This window comes from Somniosus microcephalus, chromosome 34 (genome assembly GCF_052327205.1).
Source record: "Somniosus microcephalus isolate GS21.2 chromosome 34, FLI_Smic_1.0, whole genome shotgun sequence".
NCBI classification, from domain to species: Eukaryota; Metazoa; Chordata; class Chondrichthyes; order Squaliformes; family Somniosidae; genus Somniosus; species Somniosus microcephalus.
Genome location: NC_141020.1, coordinates 27,101,046 through 27,117,803, shown reverse-complemented (window position 1 = coordinate 27,117,803; position 16,758 = coordinate 27,101,046). Strand labels below are relative to the sequence as shown.

At 53.1% G+C, this 16,758-nt stretch overlaps 1 protein-coding gene across 1 annotated transcript in view; it reads left to right on the top strand.

Moving 5' to 3' along the window:
- The window catches only part of dlc (deltaC), a 411,024-nt gene that overhangs the window by 39,630 nt on the left and 354,636 nt on the right, over positions 1-16,758 (top strand). The gene's annotated exons all lie outside the window — the stretch shown is intronic.

The window sequence follows — 16,758 nt, the reverse complement described above, 5'->3', positions numbered from 1 at the left end:
GATAGTCAGTGTCTGTGGAACTGTACCCCAGTGAGAGTCAGTGTCTGTGGAACCCGTACCCCAGTGAGAGACAGTGTCTGTGGAACCCGTACCCCAGTGTGAGTCAGTGACTGTGGAACCCGTACCCCAGTGAGTGTCAGTGCCCATGGAACCCATACCCCAGTGAGAGTCAATGTCAATGGAACCTGTACCCCAGTGAGTCAGTGTCTGTGGAACCCGTACCCCAGTGAGAGTCAATATCTATGGAAACTGTACCCCAGTGAATCAGTGTCTGTGGAACCCGTACCCCAGTGAGAGTCAATGTCTGTGGAACCTGTACCCCAGTGAGTCAATGTCTGTGGAAGCTGTGCCCCAGTGAAAGTCAGTGTCTGTGGAACTGTACCCCAGTGAGAATCAGTGTCTGTGGAACCTGTACCCCAGTGAGAGTCAGTGCCTGTTGATTCCGTACCCCAGTGAGTCAGTGTCTGTGGAACCCGTACCCCAGTGATAGTCAGTGTCTCTGGAACTGTACCCCAGTGATAGACAGTGTCTGTGGAACTGTAACCCAGTGATTGTTAGTGTCTCTGGAACTTTACCCCAGTGAGAGTCAGTGTCTGTGGAAATGTACCCCAGTGAGAGTCAGTGTCTGTGGAACTGTACCCCAGTGAGAGTCAGTGTCTTTGAAACCCATACCCCAGTGAGAGTCAATGTCTGGAAATGTACCCCAGTGAGTGTCAGTGTCTGTGAAACCCATACCCCAGGGAGAGTCAGTGTCTCTGGAAATGTACCGCAGTGAGAGTCAGTGTCTGTGGAACTGTACCCCAGTGAGAGTCAGTGTCTGTGGAACTGTATCCCAGTGATAGTCAGTGTCTGTGGAACTGTACCCCAGTGAGAGTCAGTGTCTGTGGAACTGTATCCCAGTGATAGTCAGTGTCTGTGGAACTGTACCCCAGTGAGAGTCAGTGTCTGTGGAACTGTACCCCAGTGAGAGTCAGTGACTTTGGAACTGTACCCCAATGATAGTCAGTGTCTGTGGAACTGTACCACAGTGAGAGTCAGTGTGTTGTGGAACCCGTACCCCAGTGAGTGTCAGTGTATGTGGATCTATACCCCAGTGAGGGTCAGTGTCTGTGAAACCTGTACCCGGGTGAGAGTCAGTGTCTGTGGAACCCATACCTCAGTGAGAGTCAGTGTCTGTGGAACTGTACCCCAGTGAGAGTCAGTGTCTGTGGAACTGTACCCCAGTGATAGTCAGTGTCTGTGGAAATGTACCTGAGTGGGAATCAGTGTCTGTGGAACTGTACTCCAGTGATAGTCAGTGTCTGTGGAACTGTACCCCAGTGAGAGGCAGTGTCTGTGGAACTGTACCCCAGTGAGAGTCTGGGTTCGTGGAACTCGTACCCAAGTGAGAGTCAGTGTCTGTTGGACCCGTACCCCAGTGAGAGTCAGTGTATGTGGAACTGTACCCCAGTGAGGGTCTGTGTCTGTGAAACCTGTATCCCAGTGAGAGTCAGTGTCTGTGGAACCCATACCTCAGTGAGAGTCAGTGTCTGTGGAATCCGTACCCCAGTGAAAGTCAGTGTCTGTGGAACCCGTACCCCAGTGAGAGTCAAAGTCTGTTGAACCTGTACCCCAGTGAGAGTCAGTGTCTGTGGAACCTGTACCCCAGTGAATCAGTGTCTGTGGAACCCATACCCCAGTGAGTCAGTGTCTGTGGAAACCGTACCCCAGTGATAGTCAGTGTCTGTGGAACTGTACCCCAGTGTGAGTCAGTGTCTGTGGAACCTGTACCCCAGTGAGAGTCAGTGTCTGTGGAACCCGTACCCCAGTGAGTCAGTGTCTGTGGAAACCGTACCCCAGTGAGAGTCAGTGCCTGTGGGACCCGTACCCCAGTGAGAGTCAATGTCTGTGGAACTGTACCACAGTAAGAGAAAGTGTCTGTGAAACCCGTACCCCAGTGAGAGTCAGTGTCTGTGGAAGCTGTGCCCCAGTGAAAGTCAGTGTCTGTGGAACTGTACCCCTGTGAGTGTCAGTGCCTGTGGATTCCGTACCCCAGTGAGTCAGTGTCTGTGGAGCTGTACCCCAGTGATAATCAGTGTCTCTGGAACTGTACCCAAGTGATAGTCAGTGTCTCTGGAACTTTACCCCAGTGAGAGTCAGTGTCTGTGGAAATGTACCCCAGTGAGAGTCAGTGTCTGTGGAACTGTACACCAGTGAGAGACTGTGTCTGTGAAACCCGTACCCCAGTGAGAGTCAATGTCTGGAAATGTACCCCAGTGAGAGCCAGTGTCTGTGAAACCCATACCCCAGGGAGAGTCAGTGTCTGTGGAACTGTACCTCAGTGAGGGTCAGTGTCTGTGGACTGTACCCCAGTGAGAGTCAGTGTCTGTGGAACTGTACCCCAGTGAGAGTCAGTGTCTGTGGAACTGTACCCCAGTGAGAGTCAGTGACTGTGGAACTGTACCCGAATGATAGTCACTGTCTGTGGAACTGTACCACAGTGAGAGTCTGGGTCTGTGGAACCCGTACCCCAGTGAGAGTCAGTGTCTGTGGAACTGTACACCAGTGATAGTCAGTGTCTGTGGAACTGTACCCCAGTGATAGTCAGTGTCAGTGGATCTGTACCCCAGTGATAGTCAGTGTCTGTGGAACTGTACCCCAGTGATCGTCAGTGTCTGTGGAACTGTACCCCAGTGAGAGTCAGTGTCTGTGGAACTGTACCCCAGTGAGTGTCAGTGTCTGTAGAACTGTACCCCAGTGAGAGTCAGTGACTTTGGAACTGTACCCCAATGATAGTCAGTGCCTGTGGAACTGTACCCCAGTGAGAGTCTGGGTCTGTGGAACCCGTACCCAAGTGAGAGTCAGTGTGTGTGGAACACGTACCCCAGTGAGAGTCAGTGTCTGTGGAACTGTACCCCAGTGAGAGTCAGTGTGTGTGGAACCTGTACCCCAGTGAGAGTCAATGTCTGTGGAAACTGTACTCCAGTGAATCAGTGTCTGTGGAACCCATACCCCAGTGAGAGTCAGTGCCAGTGGAACCTGTAACCCAGTGAGAGTCAGTGCCTGTGGAACCCGTACCCCTGTGAGTCAGTGTCTGTGGAACCCGTACCCCAGTGAGAGTCAGTTCCTGTGGGACCCGTACCCCAGTGAGAGTCAATGACTGTGGGAATATACCCCAGTGAGAGTCACTGTCTGTGGAACTGTACACCAGTGAGAGACTGTGTCTGTGGAACTGTACCATAGTGAGAGTAAGTGTCTGTGAATCCCGTACCTCAGTGAGAGTCAATTTCTGGAACTGTACCCCAGTGAGATTCAGTGTCTGTGAAACCCGTACACCAGTGAAAGTCAGTGCCTGTGGAAATGTACCGCAGTGAGAGTCAGTGTCTGTGGAACTGTACCTCAGTGAGGGTCAGTGTCTGTGGAATTGTACCCCAGTGAGAGTCAGTGTCTGTGGAACTGTACCACAGTGAGAGTCAGTGTCTGTGGAACTGTACCCCAGTGTGAGTCAGTGTCTGTGGAACTGTACGCCAGTGTGAGTCAGTGTCTGTGAAAGCCGTACCCCAGTGAGAGTCAATGTCTGGAACTGTACCCCAGTGAGAGTCAGTGTCTGTGGAACCCGTATCCCAGTGAGAGTCAGTGTCGGTGAAACTGTACCCCAGTGATAGTCAGTGTCTGTGGAACTGTACCCCAGTGATAGTCAGTGTCTGTGGAACTGTACCACAGTGAGAGTCAGTGTCTGTGGAACTGTACCTCAGTGATAGTCAGTGTCTGTGGAACTGTACCCCAGTGAGAGTCAGTGTCTGTGGAACCCGTACCCCAGTGAGAGACAGTGTCTGTGGAACCCGTACCCCAGTGTGAGTCAGTGACTGTGGAACCCGTACCCCAGTGAGTGTCAGTGCCCATGGAACCCATACCCCAGTGAGAGTCAATGTCAATGGAACCTGTACCCCAGTGAGTCAGTGTCTGTGGAAACCGTACCCCAGTGAGAGTCAATATCTATGGAAACTGTACCCCAGTGAATCAGTGTCTGTGGAACCCGTACCCCAGTGAGAGTCAATGTCTGTGGAACCTGTACCCCAGTGAGTCAATGTCTGTGGAAGCTGTGCCCCAGTGAAAGTCAGTGTCTGTGGAACTGTACCCCAGTGAGAATCAGTGTCTGTGGAACCTGTACCCCAGTGAGAGTCAGTGCCTGTTGATTCCGTACCCCAGTGAGTCAGTGTCTGTGGAACCCGTACCCCAGTGATAGTCAGTGTCTCTGGAACTGTAACCCAGTGATTGTTAGTGTCTCTGGAACTTTACCCCAGTGAGAGTCAGTGTCTGTGGAAATGTACCCCAGTGAGAGTCAGTGTCTGTGGAATTGTACCCCAGTGAGAGTCAGTGTCTTCGAAACCCATACCCCAGTGAGAGTCAATGTCTGGAAATGTACCCCAGTGAGAGTCAGTGTCTGTGAAACCCATACCCCAGGGAGAGTCAGTGTCTCTGGAAATGTACCGCAGTGAGAGTCAGTGTCTGTGGAACTGTACCCCAGTGAGAGTCAGTGTCTGTGGAACTGTATCCCAGTGATAGTCAGTGTCTGTGGAACTGTACCCCAGTGAGAGTCAGTGTCTGTGGAACTGTACCCCAGTGAGAGTCAGTGACTGTGGAACTGTACCCCAATGATAGTCAGTGTCTGTGGAACTGTACCACAGTGAGAGTCTGGGTCTGTGGAACCCGTACCCAAGTGAGAGTCAGTGTGTTGTGGAACCCGTACCCCAGTGAGTGTCAGTGTATGTGGATCTATACCCCAGTGAGGGTCAGTGTCTGTGAAACCTGTACCCGGGTGAGAGTCAGTGTCTGTGGAACCCATACCTCAGTGAGAGTCAGTGTCTGTGGAACTGTACCCCAGTGATAGTCAGTGTCTGTGGAACTGTACCTGAGTGAGAATCAGTGTCTGTGGAACTGTACTCCAGTGATAGTCAGTGTCTGTGGAACTGTACCCCAGTGAGAGGCAGTGTTTGTGGAACTGTACCCCAGTGAGAGTCTGGGTTCGTGGAACTCGTACCCAAGTGAGAGTCAGTGTCTGTTGGACCCGTACCCCAGTGAGAGTCAGTGACTGTGGAACTGTACCCCAGTGAGGGTCTGTGTCTGTGAAACCTGTATCCCAGTGAGAGTCAGTGTCTGTGGAACCCATACCTCAGTGAGAGTCAGTGTCTGTGGAATCCGTACCCCAGTGAGAGTCAGTGTCTGTGGAACCCGTACCCCAGTGAGAGTCAAAGTCTGTTGAACCTGTACCCCAGTGAGAGTCAGTGTCTGTGGAACCCGTACCCCAGTGAGAGTCAGTGTCTGTGGAACCCGTACCCCAGTGAGAGACAGTGTCTGTTGAACCCGTACCCCAGTGTGAGTCAGTGACTGTGGAACCCGTACCCCAGTGAGAGTCACTGCCCGTGGAACCCATACCCCAGTGAGAGTCAATGTCTTTGGAACCTGTACCCTAGTGAGAGTCGGTGTCTGTGGAAATGTACCCCAGTGATAGTCAGTGTCTGTGGAACTGTACCCCAGTGAGAGTCAATGTCTGTGGAAACTGTACCCCAGTGAATCAGTGTCTTTGAAACCATACCCCAGTGAGTCAGTGTCTGTGGAAACCGTACCCCAGTGATAGTCAGTGTCTGTGGAACTGTACCCCAGTGAGAGTCAGTGTCTGTGGAACCTGTACCCCAGTGAGAGTCAGTGCCTGTGGAACCCGTACCCCAGTGAGTCAGTGTCTGTGGAAACCGTACCCCAGTCAGAGTCAGTGCCTGTGGGACCCGTACCCCAGTGACAGTCAATGTCTGTGGAACTGTACCACAGTAAGAGAAAGTGTCTGTGAATGCCGTACCTCAGTGAGAGTCAATGTCTGGAACTGTACCCCAGTGAGAGTCAGTGTCTGTGAAACCCGTACCCCAGTGAGAGTCAGTGTCTGTGGAAGCTGTGCCCCAGTGAAAGTCAGTGTCTGTGGAACTGTACCCCTGTGAGTGTCAGTGTCTGTGAAACCCGTACCTCAGTGAGTCAGTGTCTGTGGAACCCGTACCCCAGTGATAGTCAGTGTCTGTGGAGCTGTACCCCAGTGATAGTCAGTGTCTCTGGAACTGTACCCAAGTGATAGTCAGTGTCTCTGGAACTTTACCCCAGTGAGAGTCAGTGTCTGTGGAAATGTACCCCAGTGAGAGTCAGTGTCTGTGGAAATGTACACCAGTGAGAGTCAATGTCTGGAAATGTACCCCAGTGAGAGTCAGTGTCTGTGAAACCCATACCCCAGGGAGAGTCAGTGTCTGTGGAACTGTACCTCAGTGAGGGTCAGTGTCTGTGGACTGTACCCCAGTGAGAGTCAGTGTCTGTGGAACCCGTACCCCAGTGAGAGTCAGTGTCTGTGGAACTGTACCCCAGTGATAGTCAGTGTCTGTGGAACTGTACCCCAGTGAGAGTCAGTGTCTGTGGAACTGTACCCCAGTGAGAGTCAGTGACTGTGGAACTGTACCCCAATGATAGTCACTGTCTGTGGAACCCGTACCCCAGTGAGTGTCAGTGTGTGTGGATCTATACCCCAGTGAGGGTCAGTGTCTGTGAAACCTGTACCCGGGTGAGAGTCAGTGTCTGTGGAACCCATACCTCAGTGAGAGTCAGTGTCTGTGGAACTGTACTCCAGTGATAGTCAGTGTCTGTGGAACTGTACCCCAGTGAGGGTCTGTGTCTGTGGAACCTGTACCCCAGTGAGAGTCAGTGTCTGTGGAACTGTACCCCAGTGATAGTCAGTGACTGTGGAAATGTACCCCAGTGAAAGTCAGTGTCTGTGGAATTGTACCCCAGTGAGAGTCCGTGTCTGTGAATCCCATACCTCAGTGAGAGTCCGTGCCTGTGGAACACATACCCCAGTGAGAGTCAGTGTCTGTGAAACCCGTACCCTAGTGAGAGTCAGTGTCTGTGGAACCCATACCCCAGTGAGAGTCAATGTCTTTGGAACCTGTACCCAAGTGAGTCCGTGTCTGTGGAACCCGTACCCCATTGAGCGTCAGTGTCTGTGGAACCCGTATCCCAGTGAGAGTCAATGTCTGTGGAACCTGTACCCCAGTGAGAGTCAGTGTCTGTGGAACTGTACCACTGTGAGAGTCAGTGTGTGTGGAACCGGTACCCCAGTGAGAGCCAATGTCTGTGGGACCCGTACCCCAGTGGGAGTCAGTGTCTGTGGAATTGTACACCAGTGAGAGACTGTGTCTGTGGAACTGTACACCAGTGAGAGTCAGTGTCTGTGAAACTCGTACCCCAGTGAGAGTCAGTGTCTGTGGAACCAGTACCCTAGTGAGAGTCAGTGTCTGTGGAAATGTACCCCAGTGATAGTCAGTGTCTGTGGAAGCCGTACCCCAGTGAGAGTCAGTGTCTGTGGAAAAGTACCCCAGTGAGAGTCAGTGTCTGTGGAATTGTACACCAGTGAGAGACTGTGTCTGTGGAACCAGTACCCTAGTGAGAGTCAGTGTCTGTGGAAATGTACCCCAGTGAGAGTCAGTGTGTGTGGAACCTGTACCCCAGTGAGAGTCAATGTCTGTGGAAACTGTACCCCAGTGAACCAGTTTCTGTGGAACCCATACCCCAGTGAGAGTCAGTGTCTATGCAGCCTGTACCCGAGTGAGAGTCAGTGCCTGTGGAACCCGTACCCCAGTGAGCCAGTGTCTGTGGAACCCGTACCCCAGTGAGAGTCAGTGCCTGTGGGACCCGTACCCCAGTGATAGTCAGTGTCTGTGGAAATGTACCCCAGTGAGAGTCAGTGGCCTAGAAATTCACTAGCCTTAGCGCTGCTTTTGAGGCGCTAGAGGGACTAGCGCCAGAGTTATGGCCAGTTTAAAAATTCCCTGGGGCCCTAAATCGGCGTTGCACCGGTAGCGCTGCGCCGGCACCGATGACGTCATCGGTGTGCGCAGCGTCCCGGTTGCCGTGGTAACCCGCCCGAACTCCGAAATTGAGTTGCGGCCGCCTCGCCCGTGGCAGCCGCAAGCAACGTTCTGGCAGAGGTGCCTTACTCCAGTTTGCGCCGGCGCATTAAAGGCCCCGCGGCGGCCGGCCACTTTCCCGCCGGCCGCCTGCCCGCAGCTCCCTCCCTGGACTTCTCCGCACCCCCCCCGGAACAGATGCAAGCCCGGCACTTGTCCGAGGTGCCGGGTTCATTTTTAAGCTGATTTGCGCGGGCCGCGGCCGGGTGCAGGCAGCTCCTCCTTAACGGGAGGAGGAGGCCTGCACGTCCCCAGCCTGCCGCACCGCATCGGGTGCCGCAGCGCAGGAATTGCGGCGCGAAACGGCAGTTAGCGCCGATGTACCGCCGCAAAGACCCTTCAGTAGCGCCGGCAGCCGTTTGGGCGCGGCGCCACTGAATTTTTGGCGCGCGCAGGGGACTTAGCGCCGGCACTAACTTCCGGCGCTAAAGCCCTGGCTAAGCCAAAACCCAATTTCTAGGCCAGTGTCTGTGGAATTGTACACCAGTGAGAGACTGTGTCTGTGGAACTGTACAGCAGTGAGAGTCAGTGTCTGTGGAACAGTACCCCAGTGAGAGTCAGTGTCTGTGGAACGCGTACCCCAGTGAGAGTCAGTGTCTGTGGAAATGTACCCCAGTGATAGTCAGTGTCTGTGGAACTGTACCCCAGTGATAGTCAGTGTCAGTGGATCTGTACCCCAGTGATAGTCAGTGTCTGTGGAACTGTACCCCAGTGACAGTCAGTGTCTGTGGAACTGTACCCCAGTGAGAGTCAGTGTCTGTGGAACTGTACCCCAGTGCGGGTCAGTGTGTGTGGAACCTGTACCCCAGCGAGAGTCAGTGCCAGTGGAACCTGTAACCCAGTGAGAGTCAGTGCCTGTGGAACCCGTACCCCAGTGAGTCAGTGTCTGTGGAACCCGTACCCCAGTGAGAGTCAGTGCCTGTGGGACCCGTACCCCAGTGAGAGTCAATGACTGTGGGAATGTACCCCAGTGAGAGTCACTGTCTGTGGAACTGTACACCAGTGAGAGACTGTGTCTGTGGAACTGTACCATAGTGAGAGTAAGTGTCTGTGAATCCCGTACCTCAGTGAGAGTCAATGTCTGGAACTGTACCCCAGTGAGATTCAGTGTCTGTGAAACCCGTACCCCAGTGAAAGTCAGTGTCTGTGGAAATGTACCGCAGTGAGAGTCAGTGTCTGTGGAACTGTACCTCAGTGAGGGTCAGTGTCTGTGGAATTGTACCCCAGTGAGAATCAGTGTCTGTGGAACTGTACCCCAGTGAGCGTCAATGTCTGTGGAACCTGTACCCCAGTGAGAGTCAGTGTCTGTGAAAACCGTACCCCAGTGAGAGTCAGTGTCTGTGGAACTGTACCCCAGTGTGAGTCAGTGTCTGTGAAAACCGTACCCCAGTGAGAGTCAATGTCTGGAACTGTACCCCAGTGAGAGTCAGTGTCTGTGGAACCCGTATCCCAGTGAGAGTCAGTGTCGGTGAAACTGTACCCCAGTGATAGTCAGTGTCTGTGGAACTGCACCCCAGTGATAGTCAGTGTCTGTGGAACTGTACCACAGTGAGAGTCAGTGTCTGTGGAACTGTACCTCAGTGAGAGTCAGTGTCTGTGGAACTGTACCCTAGTGAGCGTCAGTGTCTGTGGAACTGTACCCCAGTGAGAGTCAGTGTCTGTGGAACACGTACCCCAGTGAGAGACAGTGTCTGTTGAACCCGTATCCCAGTGTGAGTCAGTGACTGTGGAACCCGTACCCCAGTGAGAGTCACTGCCCGTGGAACCCATACCCCAGTGAGAGTCAGTGTCTTTGGAACCTGTACCCTAGTGAGAGTCGGTATCTGTGGCAATGTACCCCAGTGATAGTCAGTGTCTGTGGAACTGTACCCCAGTGAGAGTCAGTGTGTGTGGATCCTGTACCCGAGTGTGAGTCAATGTCTGTGGAAACTGTACCCCAGTGAATCAGTGTCTGTGGAACCCATTCCCCAGTGAGAGTCAGTGTCTGTGGAACCTGTACCCCAGTGAGAGTCAGTGCCTGTGGAACTGTACCTCAGTGAGGGTCAGTGTCTGTGGAACTGTACCCCAGTGAGAGTCAGTGTCTGTGGAACTGTACCCCAGTGAGAGTCAGTGTCTGTGGAACTGTACCGCAGTGAGAGTCAGTGTCTGTGGAACTGTACCACAGTGAGAATCAGTGTCTGTGGAACTGTACCGCAGTGAGAGTCAGTGTCTGTGGAACTGTACCACAGTGAGAATCAGTGTCTGTGGAACTGTACTGCAGTGATAGTCAGTGACTGTGGATTCCGTACCCCAGTGAGAGTCAGTGCCTGTGGAATCCATACACCAGTGAGTCAGTGTCTGTAGATCCCGTACCCCAGTGAGAGTCTGTGTCTGTGAGACCCGTACCCCAGTGAGAGTCAGTGTCTGTGGAACTGTACACCAGTGAGAGTCTGCGTCTGTGGAAATGTACCCCAGTGAGAGTCAGTGTCTGTGAATCCCGTACCTCAGTGAGAGTCCGTGCCTGTTGAACGCATACCCCAGTGAGAGTCAGTGTCTGTGAAACCCGCACCCCAGTGAGAGTCAGTGTCTGCGGAACGCGTACCCCAGTGAGAGTCAGTGTCTGCGGAACCCGTACCCCAGTGAGAGTTAGTGTCTGTGGAACTGTACCGCAGTGAGAGTTAGTGTCTGTGGAACTGCACCCGAGTGAGAGTCAGTGTCTGTGGAACTGTACCCCAGTGAGAGTCAATGTCTGTGGAACTGTACCCCAGTGAGAGTCAGTGTCTGTGGACCTGTACTGCAGTGATAGTCAGTGACTGTGGAACTGTACCCCAGTGATAGTCAGTGTCTGTGGAACCCGAACCCCATTGAGAGTCTGGGTCTGTGGAACCCGTACCCAAGTGTGAATCAGTGACTGTGGAACCCGTACCCCAGTGAGAGTCAGTGCCCATGGAACCCATACCCCAGTGAGAGTCAATGACTATGGAACCTGTACCCGAGTGAGTCAGTGTCTGTGGAACCCGTACCCCAGTGGGAGTCAATGTCTATGGAAACTGTACCCCAGTGAATCAGTGTCTGTGGAACCCGTACCCCAGTGAGAGTCAGTGTCTGTGGAACTGTACCCCAGTGAGAGTCAGTGTCTGTGGAACTGTACCGCAGTGAGAGTCAGTGTCTGTGGAACTGTACCCTAGTGAGAGTCAGTGTCTGTGGAACTGTACTCCAGTGAGTGTCAATATCTGTGGAACTGTACCCCAGTGAGAGTCAGTGTCTGTGGAACTGTACTGCAGTGATAGTCAGTGACTGTGGAACTGTACCTCAGTGATAGTCAGTGTCTGTGGAACTGTACCCCAGTGACAGTCTGGGTCTGTGGAACCCGTACCCAAGTGAGAGTCACTGTCTGTGGAACCCGCACCCCAGTGAGAGTCAGTGTCTGTGGAACTATACCCCAGTGAGGGTCAGTGTCTGTCAAACCTGTACCCCAGTGAGAGTCAGTGTCTGTGGAACCCATACCTCAGTGAGAATCAGTGCCTGTGGAACCCGTACCCGAGTGAGAGTCAGTGTCTGTGTAACCCGTACCCCAGTGAGAGACAGTGTCTGTGGAACCTGTACCCCATTGTGAGTCAGTGACTGTGGAACCCGTACCCCAGTGAGAGTCAGTGCCCATGGAACCCATACCCCAGTGAGAGTCAATGTCGATGGAACCTGTACCCCAGTGAGTCAGTGTCTGTGGAACCCGTACCCCAGTGAGAGTCAAAGTCTGTGGAAACTGTACCCCAGTGAATCAGTGTCTGTGGAACCCGTACCCCTGTGAGAGTCAATGTCTGTGGAACCTGTACCCCAGTGAGTCAGTGTCTGTGGAAGCTGTACCCCAGTGAGAGTCAGTGTCTGTGGAACTGTACCCCAGTGAGAGTCAGTGTCTGTGGAACTGTACCACAGTGAGAGTCAGTGTCTGTGGAACTGTACCTCAGTGAGAGTCAGTGTCTGTGGAACTGTACCCTAGTGAGCGTCAGTGTCTGTGGAACTGTACCCCAGTGAGAGTCAGTGTCTGTGGAACACATACCCCAGTGAGAGACAGTGTCTGTTGAACCCGTATCCCAGTGTGAGTCAGTGACTGTGGAACCCGTACCCCAGTGAGAGTCACTGCCCGTGGAACCCATACCCCAGTGAGAGTCAGTGTCTTTGGAACCTGTACCCTAGTGAGAGTCGGTGTCTGTGGCAATGTACCCCAGTGATAGTCAGTGTCTGTGGAACTGTACCCCAGTGAGAGTCAGTGTGTATGGATCCTGTACCCGAGTGTGAGTCAATGTCTGTGGAAACTGTACCCCAGTGAATCAGTGTCTGTGGAACCCATACCCCAGTGAGAGTCAGTGTCTGTGGAACCTGTACCCCAGTGAGAGTCAGTGCCTGTGGAACCCGTACCCAAGTGAGTCAGTGTCTGTGGAACCCGTACCCCAGTGAGAGTCTGTGCCTGTGGAACTGTACCTCAGTGAGGGTCAGTGTCTGTGGAACTGTACCCCAGTGACAGTCAGTGTCTGTGGAACTGTACCCCAGTGAGAGTCAGTGTCTGTGGAACTGTACCCCAGTGCGGGTCAGTGTGTGTGGAACCTGTACCCCAGTGAGAGTCAATGTCTGTGGAAACTGTACTCCAGTGAATCAGTGTCTGTGGAACCCATACCCCAGCGAGAGTCAGTGCCAGTGGAACCTGTAACCCAGTGAGAGTCAGTGCCTGTGGAACCCGTACCCCAGTGAGTCAGTGTCTGTGGAACCCGTACCCCAGTGAGAGTCAGTGCCTGTGGGACCCGTACCCCAGTGAGAGTCAATGACTGTGGGAATGTACCCCAGTGAGAGTCACTGTCTGTGGAACTGTACACCAGTGAGAGACTGTGTCTGTGGAACTGTACCATAGTGAGAGTAAGTGTCTGTGAATCCCGTACCTCAGTGAGAGTCAATGTCTGGAACTGTACCCCAGTGAGATTCAGTGTCTGTGAAACCCGTACCCCAGTGAAAGTCCGTGTCTGTGGAAATGTACCGCAGTGAGAGTCAGTGTCTGTGGAACTGTACCTCAGTGAGAGTCAGTGTCTGTGGAACTGTACCCTAGTGAGCGTCAGTGTCTGTGGAACTGTACCCCAGTGAGAGTCAGTGTCTGTGGAACACGTACCCCAGTGAGAGACAGTGTCTGTTGAACCCGTATCCCAGTGAGAGTCACTGCCCGTGGAACCCATACCCCAGTGAGAGTCAGTGTCTTTGGAACCTGTACCCTAGTGAGAGTCGGTATCTGTGGCAATGTACCCCAGTGATAGTCAGTGTCTGTGGAACTGTACCCCAGTGAGAGTCAGTGTGTGTGGATCCTGTACCCGAGTGTGAGTCAATGTCTGTGGAAACTGTACCCCAGTGAATCAGTGTCTGTGGAACCCATTCCCCAGTGAGAGTCAGTGTCTGTGGAACCTGTACCCCAGTGAGAGTCAGTGCCTGTGGAACTGTACCTCAGTGAGGGTCAGTGTCTGTGGAACTGTACCCCAGTGAGAGTCAGTGTCTGTGGAACTGTACCCCAGTGAGAGTCAGTGTCTGTGGAACTGTACCGCAGTGAGAGTCAGTGTCTGTGGAACTGTACCACAGTGAGAATCAGTGTCTGTGGAACTGTACTGCAGTGATAGTCAGTGACTGTGGATTCCGTACCCCAGTGAGAGTCAGTGCCTGTGGAATCCATACACCAGTGAGTCAGTGTCTGTAGATCCCGTACCCCAGTGAGAGTCTGTGTCTGTGAGACCCGTACCCCAGTGAGAGTCAGTGTCTGTGGAACTGTACACCAGTGAGAGTCTGCGTCTGTGGAAATGTACCCCAGTGAGAGTCAGTGTCTGTGAATCCCGTACCTCAGTGAGAGTCCGTGCCTGTCGAACGCATACCCCAGTGAGAGTCAGTGTCTGTGAAACCCGCACCCCAGTGAGAGTCAGTGTCTGCGGAACGCGTACCCCAGTGAGAGTCAGTGTCTGCGGAACCCGTACCCCAGTGAGAGTTAGTGTCTGTGGAACTGTACCGCAGTGAGAGTTAGTGTCTGTGGAACTGCACCCGAGTGAGAGTCAGTTTCTGTGGAACTGTACCCCAGTGAGAGTCAATGTCTGTGGAACTGTACCCCAGTGAGAGTCAGTGTCTGTGGACCTGTACTGCAGTGATAGTCAGTGACTGTGGAACTGTACCCCAGTGATAGTCAGTGTCTGTGGAACCCGAACCCCATTGAGAGTCTGGGTCTGTGGAACCCGTACCCAAGTGTGAATCAGTGACTGTGGAACCCTTACCCCAGTGAGAGTCAGTGCCCATGGAACCCATACCCCAGTGAGAGTCAATGACTATGGAACCTGTACCCGAGTGAGTCAGTGTCTGTGGAACCCGTACCCCAGTGGGAGTCAATGTCTATGGAAACTGTACCCCAGTGAATCAGTGTCTGTGGAACCCGTACCCCAGTGAGAGTCAGTGTCTGTGGAACTGTACCCCAGTGAGAGTCAGTGTCTGTGGAACTGTACCGCAGTGAGAGTCAGTGTCTGTGGAACTGTACCCTAGTGAGAGTCAGTGTCTGTGGAACTGTACTCCAGTGAGTGTCAATATCTGTGGAACTGTACCCCAGTGAGAGTCAGTGTCTGTGGAACTGTACTGCAGTGATAGTCAGTGACTGTGGAACTGTACCTCAGTGATAGTCAGTGTCTGTGGAACTGTACCCCAGTGACAGTCTGGGTCTGTGGAACCCGTACCCAAGTGAGAGTCACTGTCTGTGGAACCCGCACCCCAGTGAGAGTCAGTGTCTGTGGAACTATACCCCAGTGAGGGTCAGTGTCTGTCAAACCTGTACCCCAGTGAGAGTCAGTGTCTGTGGAACCCATACCTCAGTGAGAATCAGTGCCTGTGGAACCCGTACCCGAGTGAGAGTCAGTGTCTGTGTAACCCGTACCCCAGTGAGAGACAGTGTCTGTGGAACCTGTACCCCATTGTGAGTCAGTGACTGTGGAACCCGTACCCCAGTGAGAGTCAGTGCCCATGGAACCCATACCCCAGTGAGAGTCAATGTCGATGGAACCTGTACCCCAGTGAGTCAGTGTCTGTGGAACCCGTACCCCAGTGAGAGTCAAAGTCTGTGGAAACTGTACCCCAGTGAATCAGTGTCTGTGGAACCCGTACCCCTGTGAGAGTCAATGTCTGTGGAACCTGTACCCCAGTGAGTCAGTGTCTGTGGAAGCTGTACCCCAGTGAGAGTCAGTGTCTGTGGAACTGTACCCCAGTGAGAGTCAGTGTCTGTGGAACTGTACCACAGTGAGAGTCAGTGTCTGTGGAACTGTACCTCAGTGAGAGTCAGTGTCTGTGGAACTGTACCCTAGTGAGCGTCAGTGTCTGTGGAACTGTACCCCAGTGAGAGTCAGTGTCTGTGGAACACATACCCCAGTGAGAGACAGTGTCTGTTGAACCCGTATCCCAGTGTGAGTCAGTGACTGTGGAACCCGTACCCCAGTGAGAGTCACTGCCCGTGGAACCCATACCCCAGTGAGAGTCAGTGTCTTTGGAACCTGTACCCCAGTGAGAGTCAGTGTGTATGGATCCTGTACCCGAGTGTGAGTCAATGTCTGTGGAAACTGTACCCCAGTGAATCAGTGTCTGTGGAACCCATACCCCAGTGAGAGTCAGTGTCTGTGGAACCTGTACCCCAGTGAGAGTCAGTGCCTGTGGAACCCGTACCCAAGTGAGTCAGTGTCTGTGGAACCCGTACCCCATTGAGAGTCTGTGCCTGTGGAACTGTACCTCAGTGAGGGTCAGTGTCTGTGGAACTGTACCCCAGTGAGAGTCAGTGTCTGTGGAACTGTACCCCAGTGAGAGTCAGTGTCTGTGGAACTGTACCGCAGTGAGAGTCAGTGTCTGTGGAACTGTACCACAGTGAGAATCAGTGTCTGTGGAACTGTACTGCAGTGATAGTCAGTGACTGTGGAACTGTACCCCAGTGATAGTCTGTGTCTGTGGAACTGTACCCCAGTGAGAGTCTGGGTCTGTGGCACCCGTACCCAAGTGAGAGTCCATGTCTGTGTAACCCGTACCACAGTGAGAGTCAGTGTCTGTGGAACTGTACCCCAGTGAGCGTCAGTGTCTGTGAAATCTGTACCCCAGTGAGAGTCAGTGTCTGTGGAACCCGTACCTCAGTGAGAGTCAGTGTCTGTGGACCTGTACTGCAGTGATAGTCAGTGACTGTAAAACTGTACCCCAGTGATAGTCAGTGTCTGTGGAACCCGAAACCCATTGAGAGTCTGGGTCTGTGGAACCCGTACCCAAGTGTGAGTCAGTGACTGTGGAACCCGTACCCCAGTGAGAGTCAGTACCCATGGAACCCATACCCCAGTGAGAGTCAATGACTATGGAACCTGTACCCCAGTGAATCAGTGTCTGTGGAACCCGTACCCCAGTGGGAGTCAATGTCTATGGAAACTGTACCCAAGTGAATCACTGTCTGTGGAACCCGTACCCCAGTGAGAGTCAGTGTCTGTGGAACTGTACCCCAGTGAGAGTCAGTGTCTGTGGAACTGTACCGCAGTGAGAGTCAGTGTCTGTGGAACTGTACCCTAGTGAGAGTCAGTGTCTGTGGAACTGTACTCCAGTGAGTGTCAATGTCTGTGGAACTGTACCCCAGTGAGAGTCAGTGTCTGTGGAACTGTACTGCAGTGATCGTCAGTGTCTGTGGAACTGTACCCCAGTGATAGTCAGTGTCTGTGGAACTGTACCCCAGTGACAGTCAGTGTCTGTGGAACTATACCCCAGTGATAGTCAGTGTCTGTCA